A 12,302-nucleotide genomic window follows, 5' to 3' on the forward strand; every position below is an offset into this window, starting at 1 on the left:
AATTCTAAATTTAACAATTAATATACATGCAGAGAAATTCTGGACTTGAAACTTTCTATCAGACACTATGAATTGTAACCTATATTAGCTTTTGGAAATTATATTACTTTCTAAAGTCTTTGTCTTCTTGTGATAAATTCTGAAGTTCAAATGGTATATATATACACTTATGAGATTTCAATTTAAAAATTAAAGAGTTAATTTACTCAAATGGTTTTATTTAAAAATCTCATTTACTTTCATGAGTTGAACTATTTATGAATGTTTAATTTTAATTCACTTTTTTAAACAATAAAATATTCTTAAGAGAGGTGAGGTTTAGGCAATATGCATAGGACAATAGAGTCAATTTTTGTTTGGATCAAGGCATGACAAAACAAAACAAATTCGCAAATACATTCAGACCTCTACATGGGAAAAGAAGAAATGGGAGATTGGTTATGATCTTCAGAGGCATGTTAGCAGTTTTATATAATTTTGGCTCTGACTAAATAAATAGTTAAACTGGATTTTGCAATTAGATCTGTCAAATTCACAGAATTATAGTGATTCTTTCAAGTTTTCTACTCCTCATACAAACATTCATGCCCTTAAATTGACCTCTAGCATGCCAGTGTTTTTCCACAGACACCTCAAATCTCATACAAAGGAATAAAAGAATGGATAGAAAAATCAGATGATGTCATCATCATACCACCAATTGGAATGTCTATTACAGTTTGTCATTTGATGAAAATATGGAGCAGCAATTATTAGAATTCTTCACAGTTGTATTGGATACCTCATCTCTGTTTTCAGTGATGTGCCTTAGCATTGTGGTCATGTGGTTCCACTTCATTGAAATTCCTAGTTTCTAGTAGAGGAGAAAGTTCTAAATTCAGAGTTTCTCCAACTTTTAGCCTCTATGCTGCCAATGGCAATGCAGTTTAGTAAACTCCCTGAAATCACATTCTTCTGAGATTTAGAATCATGTCTTTTCAGTTCCCCTTTGGATGAAAAGGAATAGTACTTCAAAATTGTCAAAATGTGTTTAAATCTGTATTGGGACAATCATCAATTTTTATATCTTACCACTCAAATTTAGTCAATTTTCTCTTCTTCAACTATTACAGCTTCCAAACTAATATCCCCGTTTTCAGCTTTCTCTATTTCCTGCCTAACTGCTGGTGTCCTTTCCCTTTTTAGACTTATCTAATGATTTTTCATTGTTCGTAGAGTAGAATCTAATCTCATTTGCTTGGCCTTCAAAGCTCTTCATGATTTGACTCCTGCCAGCCTCACTGGTCTTATTTCTTATCCCTCTCTGTTTTATAAGTTATTCTTTAGAATTCTAGTGGTGCACATTGTTTCCCTATTCACATGATGCTTTGTCTCTGTCACTTTGTCAAGATGCCTTTTGCAGAAAAGCCTTTCTTTTTCTCCTTACCTGAGCACTCTTACTTACTTTTAAAGTTCGTCTTGATTCACTTAGGAGATTTTTAAAGATAATTATTCCACCCCTAACCTGGATGCCATCCTTGGTGCTTTTAAAATACCTTTTGGAGTTCAAGGCTGGCCAGTAACTCCATCTTTCCTCGGGGCTTCCTTTCAAAGAAGCTAATCTGTTAACAAACAATAATGCAATGGGGAACAAAGGAACAATTTATTAATTACTGTACATGTGCCTGATAATCCCCACTACAGGGGAAATTGGATTGGTGAACATGACTTAAATCAAGAGGCTTAAGCCAGGTTTCTTGATTCTTGTGTAATCTCTTCCACTTCTACTGAATGTGTGATCCAGTCATGACCACCTTTTTCTGTTTGAGTTCCAGCTACTTGTCCATAAATCTCTCAGGATTAATTGGATTCTAAGATTTAAAGAAAAGGGAATTAGGATCAAAAGATATGGCTTAGATATCTCGACCCAAGTTTCATTCTCTAGTCCACTTTTACTTTCTTATTCAGGCCATTCATTCAACAAATGTGTTTGAATACCATCTGTGCCTCAATATCTTCTGTTCTCAACACTAAAGATGTAATAGTGAGGAACTTAGAGATGAGAGGCCTCCCTTCCAACTCTCATTGGTCTGAAGTTATAGAAGGAATTTGTGACTCAGGAGGTGTTTCATAACATGCATTTATCATCTGTAGCTCATGTAACTTCCACATCTCTCTAGATGCTGACTTTTGTTTTCAGTTCTCTAGGAACACCATACAAGTATCTCTCCACTGCCTATAAATGAAGTCATTGTAAATATGCAAGTGCCAAGTATGCTTGGCAATATAATACATGGTATTTGTTCTCATTTTATATAAGTAATGTCTTTTCAATATAAAAATCAGATAATATAGTTGAGAAAAAAATTGAAATAGAAAAAAATATCCACAATCCAGATATAATCATTGTTAACATTTTATGATGAGAACTTAAAATGTGAGTAATCTGCTCAAGACAATAGTTTGTGTTAGGGCTGCAGTTAGAATCAAATGATTCTTATATAACATGGAACTTCAAGTTGACAATGATTATTAAAATGATAATGATGATTACAGCAAAATAGTGACTTCATACATCTATTGCATATCAGGCAATGTAGTAGGCTGTTTACCCATCTAAACTACACAATAGGCTCTTAAGATAGACACTCTTCCTTCTGTTTTACAGGTATATAATTAGACTCAGAGAAATTATATACCTTTTTTTGAACACTTAGCTTTATTTCCAAATATAGCTTTTGAGAAGACAGAGGTTTGTATGTTTATACACAAGTATACATAATTCATCTAAATTCAGAATGACTTCCAAAGGTCACAGGATATTTGGAAAGAAATTCAGAGATAATTTTAGAGTAATAACCCGAGGAGTTTAAAAGAAATAAGTAATCTTCTTTGCTGACCAGAACAATTCCTCACGTCAGAAAATGCCAGGTTGAGAGAAATTACAGCTAGTGTGATTTGACATTCGAATTGGAAGGGATAGATTGTTGTTCTGTTGTGGGTAGGACTTTTATATTTTAAAAGTTGTAATGTTTTTATTTAAAGAATGAATTGGATTTCAGGGAAGGTATGGTATATACTTCAATTTAAAATTATTGGAGTTTCTTTGTATTTTTAAGAACAAGGCTTTCCTACAAATACCCAGCAAATTGCTCAGTGAGTCGTGTTGGTTGATCACCTCTGAATAGAAATGCTAACAGAAGTGGTGAAGTGTCCTTGTAATTTTACAGCCTCTGAATTGTGTTCCTAGAAACCCAATCATTTTCAAATTGAAGCACTCTCAAAATTTTGCAATTTTACGAGCAATGTAAAATGATTTCACTGTTTTATAACTATATCGTCATATAATTTTTAAAGAAAATTTATGCCCAGTCCATTTCTTAGTGTGATGGTATGTGATTAAAACTTTGTATAAATTACATGAAATTAGTTTTGAAAGACAAATAGAGGCATTCTAATTTACAATAGACCTTCCAGAAATATAAAGCCATTGGTTGAAAGATTATCTTGATTTTTGTGAGTTAAAACAGACAAAACAAGAAATTAACAGATGATTTTACAAACGATCCTTATGAAGTAGTGTGACTGAGTCTCAGGTATAACAATGTGACAAAAGAGAGAAATAGATCATTTAATGCTGGTCAGGAGAGATTGAAAGGGAGAAAAGCTAGTATAGCTACAATTTCCACAGCTTCTCTCTCAGCTAGAGAGTTATTCAGAAAAACAATGTGGGCTCATTTATATCCAGTGACCTTACTCTATGTCTCAGAGATATCATAGTTATCTTGTGCTATTAAGCTTTCTTTAGAAAATGTAAGATTAATATTAGTTTAATTGAAAGATTGAACAGAAACACTGACATCCATTCAACCAAATCATTAAATTCAACACTCCATATGGACACAAAGAACATCTAATTTATCCAATTAAAATAATTTCCATGCCCTTCAAAGGTGTATTGCCATAACAAGGGATGAACTACTTTTTAACAATGTTACACTCTGTCCTCTTATGAAGACTCTAGCAGAAAAGAAGTTTTTTTTTTTTTTTTTTTATGGACTAGGTAACTTGGATCTTAAGCCTAAGCATCATATAATAAAAAGGAAAATAATGATCTCTATTAATAATGCTCCTACTTGAAAATTTTGGCAAATAGATATATTTACTTTGTTGTCAGTTCCACATGAATTATTTTATTGGCAGGTTTATTTATTAATTATCCAGAGCAATGGTTTTGAGAAACTCAAGTAAATCTACTGAATAATACATAATGTGTCTTCCCAATAAGTCCATCATCGAGGATATTCAGGTTATTCCTGAGAATAATAAAAATTGTTCTAAAACAGAAGTAACTTGAGACAAATATCTGAAACAGAATTCAAGTGCACATTAATGTAAAATGATTTCAGTTTTTCTGAATGAACTGTAGAAAAAAAGATTTCAACATCACAATAAAGATGGTATGTACTTTCAGAGAACTCTAATATAAAATACCATGGCAAAGAGAAAATGGAATGACCATCAAGTTCATTCTTCTTTTTTTTAGAAATAAATTTAAGCCTAAAACATTAAACATATTAAGCAAATAAGCGAATAGATAATCTAAATGTGTTTATGTTTCCCGATCTGGATGAATTAAATCCCAGAACACTGATAGGATTATTGTAGAAAACAGAAACAATGGAAGATTGGATTTCCTTTTTTTATTATTATTATTTTTCAAAGTGAGATAGGCAACTCTATAAACTCTAGGTTAGTGGCCGACATTTTTGACCTTAAGACATTCTATACTATACTATTTAAAATAATTCATGGTGCTTGCCTCAGAAACACATATACCAAAATTGGAATGATAACTGAAATTAGCATGGCCCTTGAGCAAAGATGACACGCAAACTTGTGAGGCATTTCATACTTTAAAAACAAATAAACAAACAAATGAATAAATTCATGAATAGACAGAAAATAAAGTGATAAATATTATAAATTAACTTGGGTCAAATCCTACTGAAATGTTATGGTTGTTACTATTTTTTGCTGTGTTCACTAGACAGGTCAAAGAAACATAGCATTACTGTAACTAAGTGAATGTCCAGCAAGGCATTTGAGAGTGTCTGATGCTAAATTGTTGGTCATTCTGGAGACATGTAGCTTATATGATAACATAGGCAAGCATGTTAGTAACATCGATTGCTTATATTCTACATATGCTTCTTAATGGATTGATGTCTATATGAAAGGTGATCCTTGACAATGTGTATGGGCTCTATCTTTGGTCATCCTTAGTCAATATCTTCATTAATGATTTGGATGAAAACAGTGAATGGCATGCTAATCACTTTCAGAGGTAACGTGAAGGCAGAATAGAAAGTACACTCCACAAAAAAATTCATAATTGCTTAACATATGAAAAATTACTGCATTTGTTAAACAAATGGGTTATTTCTCCAGAAAGGTCTTAGGTTGAACAATAGGTTCAATCTGTAATAAAAATATTTATTTGGTAGAAAATTAAAAACTTACAAGTGAAGAGACTTAAGAAAAGAGCATAAATGTACAAAATATTTAGTCAATAGCAATGCAACAACCTATGGCCATGCTACCCTGAACAAGCCCAATCCCATCTGACCTCAGAAGCTAAGCAGGGTTGGACCTAGTTAGTACTTGGATGGGAGACCACCTAGGAAGACCAAGTGCTTTAGGCATAAAAAATAAAATATGGGATTATAAAATGACAAGGTCCTTGCAGTCTGTGAGGGTCAACCAAGGGTTGCCTCGCCAAATAAATAAATAAATAAATAAATAAATAAATAAATAAATAAAATACAGCAAACTTTTTATGAGTTATCAATGAGCTATGCCTACTTACTTATGAACTACCTGCCCTTGCCCCAGAAGCTAATTGGAGTTCTGGACACGTCAGTATCTAATAAAGTTCTATATAGATTGAGGAAGTAATGGTTCTACCATAATCCAGAAAGGTAAGATTTTAACTAAAATCCCTTTCAATTTTACATCCCATTTTTCATATTGGACACAGACAAGGTAGAACACATCTGGGGTAGGATGCAGTTGTGGAAACAACCATGTAAAAATATTTGTGTCAAATATCTTTTTCTGACATTATAAATTGATAATGTATTATCAATATTAATATATAAAATATAGAGAAAACTATCTTAACTTTTCTCCACTGAAAACCATACCCAATCTGTCATTTCATGCAAATTGTTTTCCACATAGTTAAAGTGGCTTATGGTCCAATAAGTCCAATACGGTAGAAATTCGCACTTTTGACTTCTCAGGTAAATTTGACACTTAAACACACTCTCCTTTTTATTACTTTTTTCTCTGGCTTCTAGGACACCACAATCTCCTTTCTATTTCTGGCTGTGACTTCTCACCTTTCTTCAAAGGCTGCTTTTCTGCCCTCCCTTAAACTTGGAATTCCTTACTCCTGTGCCTTGTTTCCTCTTCTCATATCACTGTGTCTTCTCTTCCTAGACTCGTCTTCAATTGTTACCCATGTGCTGAGGTGTCCCTATTCTGTGTATCAGTCCCAGACCTCTCTCATGAATTCTAGGGTCATTTATCCAGTGATTGTTAGACATTTCCACTAGAATGGAAAGATATTTTGCTGAAAGGTGTGAGGAAAGGATCTATTTTATTCCTCAAATAATTAGCTAGTCATTTCTACCTAGTTATTCCATTAGACTGTAGACAAGTGAAGGCAGGCATGTCTTGTTTGAGGCATATTAACACAGCAACAGCCCACTGTCTGACCAAGTAGCATTTCAATCATTGCTGGCTAAATGAATGGCTGAATAAATCAGCGAGGGAATCATCAAGCTTAGATACTTCTCCACTATAAATAAGTTTTCTGCTGCGAATGTCCTTGTCAAATTATTATTTCTTTTTCCTACCTGAGATACAATAGTACAATCCCAGTCGATCTCTCTGAAACCTGTCTTACTTTTAAAAAGCTTTCCTAAACCAGTCCTTGTTTTATAAAACAACTGAAACTAGCTTCTGAAAACATGAATCTGATCAGACCATGCTTTTGTTTAGTATATTTCAGTGGACTTTCATTGTTCCTCAGCCTGTTCCATACATTGTAGGAGCTCTACAATGTTTTGTGCTTTTCTATTTATGTTTCACCATTACTTTTTATGCTATCAAAACCCTAGATGTTTTAATTCTTTAAATGTGCCACACTCTTCCACATAATCTCTATTTCCTCATTTTTTATGCTATTAATATTGTGGTTAATTTACTTCTTTAAATGTGCCACATTCTTTCATGTAATCTCTGCTTCCTTCTGCTAATGCCTTCAGGTTCTGACATGAAGTTACTTCCTCTGGATATCTTTCTTACCATTTTTATCCCATGGTATCTTTCTTTCAGCTTCCTAGGATGTACTGTACTGCCTTATCGTAGCATTTATTCTTACAGATTTTCATAATTCTTGTTTAATTATAAATCTTTACTAGATTGTACTCTGTATAGGGCAGAGTCAAGATGATCTTGCTAACGGTTAAGTTTCTGGCTCCTAGTACAGTGCCTGGCACTTCATGAGAGTGAAATTGTCGGATGCAAGAACAGAACTACTATATCATATTCACAGTTTGTCCTTCCTGTTTCTAATAGATTGTACTATTCATCAAGAGTTGATGCAATTTAATGCATGACAAAGGAAATCAAACCTCACAAAAATCATTCTATTTTGAAGTACAGTAACATGTTTGCAGACCAGAGAGGTTTAATTAAAAATAAATGACTTATGTAAAGAAATATAACAATTGGATTTACAGAACTACAGTCTACTAACTTTAGTATTTGTAATGTAATGTGGAAAATAATATGTCTAAAAAGTTAGGAACAGTATTTAAGTAGATTTAGTATTGTTTCAGGATTAAATGGGGAATCAATTAAATAGGAAAGTTGAAAGAAAAAGACCAGTATACCTTATATAAAGTGTTAGGAATTTATTATGTAAAACTAAATTTTTGTTACGTATATGTTTAAACTTAATTATCTTATTTACTCCCATCAGAACCCTATGAGGTTTGTGGCATATAGACATATGAAAAAAATAATATTCAGAAAGGTTAACCTGTGCAAGATAAACAAGTTACTAAATGTCAGGGTTGGGCCTCAAACCTAAATCTTTTAACTCCTTACTCCATGTTTTATGCACTAGGCTAAATAGAGTATCTTGTAACACTTTACATAATTTTCTGGTCCATTTGCTCACTTGCCTCAGTAAATGTGCTCCTCCATTAGTTCACCTACCACTACATTTTGCCTTCTTTGTATCTTCGTTTTAGCCCAGAGCAAACAATTCATTAAAAGAAAAATGTGGTTTCCATAAAACTTTAGAAAACTGAGGGGAGAATGACCTCTAAAGACCCAACCATCTTTCTCCAAAAATGTTAGGCAATGATTGCATGGAAGTTGTTGTTGTTGTTGTTGTTGTTGTTGTTGTTGTTGTTGTTGTTGTTCTTCTTCTTCTTCTTCTTCTTCTTCTTCTTCTTCTTCTTCTTCTTCTTCTTCTTCTTCTTCTTCTTCTTCTTCTTTCTTCTTCTTCTTTCTTCTTCTTTCTTCTTCTTCTTTTTTTTTTAAGTAAAGGAAGATTGAGAATTCCATTTTAAAAAAAAGGTATATGTTATGCTTACAGAGTTTTAAATGCTTTCATGTATTAATTTATGTAATCCACAAAATAGCCGTAAGAAGTAGGCATTGTTTCTACCCCATTTTACAGATGCAGAAACAAAGGCACAGAAAGGTGTAGAAACTTACTTGTGGTGGTAAGTGTGTGTAGATGGTATTCTAATCTAGACCTAATTAGGACTCAGAGTTCACTTTTAACCACTGAATTGAACTGTTTCTCAATAACTGTTTTCTCTTAACTTCCTTAGGTATCCTAAAGTCACTTATTCAATAAACATTTATGAAATACCTAACATTGGTCAGGCACTGGCAGGGAAAATCAGGTATGGTTTTCATCTATATGGAATTTTATTAACTTATTTAGATGGGTACTGAACATTTTGTGGGATAAATATTTTTCTTTTCCTTAACTATATATAATGGAGGTCCAATCATATAACGAGGAGTGTAAATGGAGGAGATTGGGACAAACATGAAAAGTGTGTGAGTATAGTATGTACACACGCATGTGTGTGCTTGTGTAGTGTTGGGACATGGACTAACATGGAAGAAAGAGAAAACCAATTACTTATTACAAACATACAAGTGTTGTAAGAAAAAGCTGACAGTTGGGGAGGAGATAATTGGTAGTCCAAAGTATGGTAAAGGCAAAAGCAAAAAGGAAATTACTTTGAATAGCTATGGACAAAGGGCCACATACTAATATTAATATTTAATATAAATCCTATGTGAGTAATTTTGTCTGCAGAGTACTAGTGATTAGAAAGAAAAAAATATCTAGAGAACATTTATTATTAAAATATTGTTTAAATAGCTAAAGCATTAGTCATGAGTAATTTTTGCTTTCTTTTACTTTTTCCATGTCCGTAGCCACTCTACCTGCTTTCTTTCTCCACCACTCCTTCTTCTCTACCCCTTTGGTGAAGTTAGTCTCTTAAGAGGAAGTTAGACCTACCAGAGTAGGCCAGTATGGCATACTTCAGTACCTTTATCCAAATTATAATTCCCACCTGATGTTTTGTGGATCTGATTGCCTTAATATAAACTCTGCTATTGCACCTAACATGAAAATCACATATATTTCTGGATAGTTCAATATTGGAAAGATGTCAGAAAATTGGAGTTAATTCAGAAAAGAGTAACAACTAAAAAAAAAAAAACTGGGGGAGGGGGATGATTTATGAGGAGATAATAAAATAAATATATACTGTGCATTATCTTTAGACATATATAACACAAAATTCTGCAATGAGAATATATTAAACACAAAACCTAGTAATATCATCGAAATCTTTAAATACATTCCAACTGAGATAATACTTAACTTATTTAAAATTTGATTGTTGATTAGAAATTAGGTATTAATGGTGATCAATAATCACCATTAATAACATAATAAATAATAGTCATTTAAAATTTCTAGTAATATGATAGCACTAGTATAGTTTTTAGATGTTAATTGTTACTCAGTTAATTGTTTTATTTTTAATGAACGAATGGTTATATTCAGTATTGATTAACCAAACTCGGCAGTTACAATGGTTGAGCTCCAACTCAGTGTAGACAGAATCAGTTTCTCTAAATTGTCAGTCATATGCTCAGCCTTTGGTAGGAGACCAAATCTTTGGCAACCATTGTTCCATTTTTACTTTTAATTCTTCGTTCCATCTAAACTTTATTTTGATTTATATTGTGATATGATGAGATGATGAGATGATACTCTAAACCTAGTTTTTGTCTAACTCACAATAGTCATTGATAAGATCCTCAGTTTCTATTAAACCTTTTTTACCATTTGCTAGGTTCTTAGATATCCTAGTGCCTTTCTCTAGGATTGTTTATTTGTCCATTAATGGGTTTGTTAATCCTATTACCAGTTTTAAGCATTGTACTTTTATTATATATTTTAATATCTGATAGGGTAACTACTTTTGATCTTTCACTCCTGCCCCTCCAAAATGTGTTATCTTTCAAACCTACGCATTTGTCCAGATACAGTTTAAATTTATTTCTCAGGTAATATAATATTGGGTTTTTAAATTTTGTTTTACTCTGAAATTGTTTTCAATCTCTAAGTGTTCTTACACAAAATTGCTGTATTGGTGATATTAACTCTTAAAATCCAACACTTGATGTATCTCACTATTAATTTTGATGTTTTAATTGTAAGGAAACTACAGATGTTCTTAGTGTTTTTCTTAGGTTATACCTTTATGGGTATTGAAAGGAAAATTTCCCCCATTTTCATCTTTTAACTAGTTAAAAATAGAGAGAAGTTACGGTTTTTGTTAATATTTTACTCAATGACTGATATCTTAGTAATTTGACATTTTTTTTCTTATTTTCTCTTGTCTTTTTGTATTCAAAGCAGTTTTGTTATCCTCTTCAACAGTTATACTGCTTATTTATCTTTCATATATAATTATAAAGCAATGTTAAGTAATATCAAGATCAGCATTAATAATTACAATGAGGATTGTGATGGAGTTTAGTACAAATGTTGCAGTGTTTCACATTAGGAGGAGTTGAGACCAATTACTGTTGATCCATATATTTTAGGCTTTACTGGCAGTACAGTGTCTGTGTCAACTCCTTAGCTTTGGTGTTGTAGTGTGAAAGCAGACATTGACAATGCATAAATTAATGAGTATGGTTGTGTTCCAATATAACTTTATTTATAAAAGCAGGCTGCAAGTCAGATTTCACCCCCAGGCCATAGTTTGCTTATTCTTACTTTAAGTAGATAATTCTGGTCTTCTGCTTTATTTAAAACCTCATGTTTTCATGCTATTTTTCCTTTATTGACTACATTTACTTTACTTTTATCTTTTTATGCAATTGCATTTGTATCTACTAATCTTTAGTAATACAAGTAGGAATAAAATTGTTTATTGACTACCCACTGTATGATTGAGAAAATTTGATTAATTCACAAAGGAAGAACTACAAATGTTCAATAAACATGAACCTATACTTAGTCCCACTAGAAATGAAATAAATAAATTCTTCAAAAGAAGATATATATTTATATTTATATTTAAATATATACTTATATGTCTATCAATCTGCCAAAAATGAAAAATCATTACTCAGTTATATGTATGAATGTCTATATATATATAGGATGGGGATGGGAGCTGAGGGTAATTGACTTTGTGATGAAAAACTAAAGGAGGAATACACATAGATTCTTTCAGGAGGGTAAATTGGTGATCTGTGCCAAGGCTTTGAAGTATATAACATTTGAATGAAACAGTTTATTGTAGAAATATAAGGAAATAACTGGAAGAAAAGAAAAGTATATTTAAAGTAACATTCATAATGGCATCATTTGTAATAGTAAGATAACCACCACCACAAATGGGAATAAAATTAATTTCAAACAAAGTGGAATTAAATGTGGGGGCAACTTCTGTTTTTTATAATGATGGACAGGTAATGCTGACTAATGCCCTAAAAAATACAATTTAAAAAAAAAAAACTGACAGAAACCACAAAACATCTTTTTAAAATAGATTATGTAGTTACTAAGATAGTAAGGAAATACCAGATTAAGAACAGAGAGAGCATTAGAGTTGAAAGAGGTATGGCCCAGTCAATTTCTGGCTATTGTAAGCAGCTAAGTTTTAAATCTTGAATTTTGTTCAAGTATG

The 12,302-nt window shown here is 32.2% G+C and overlaps 1 long non-coding RNA gene, 1 other non-coding gene and 1 pseudogene across 3 annotated transcripts in view; all 3 read left to right on the forward strand.

Annotated features, from left to right (window-relative positions):
- LOC107502720 overlaps positions 1 to 12,302 on the forward strand; it is a 309,664-nt gene that overhangs the window by 281,994 nt on the left and 15,368 nt on the right. The window lies entirely within an intron of this gene.
- Positions 4,794 to 4,898, forward strand: LOC118606441. The gene has a single exon (XR_004952394.1). It is a non-coding gene; the product is annotated as a U6 spliceosomal RNA (small nuclear RNA).
- Positions 5,566 to 5,684, forward strand: LOC118605074 (annotated as a pseudogene).

This window comes from Rousettus aegyptiacus, unplaced genomic scaffold (genome assembly GCF_014176215.1).
Source record: "Rousettus aegyptiacus isolate mRouAeg1 unplaced genomic scaffold, mRouAeg1.p scaffold_m13_p_1, whole genome shotgun sequence".
Taxonomy (NCBI): Eukaryota; Metazoa; Chordata; class Mammalia; order Chiroptera; family Pteropodidae; genus Rousettus; species Rousettus aegyptiacus.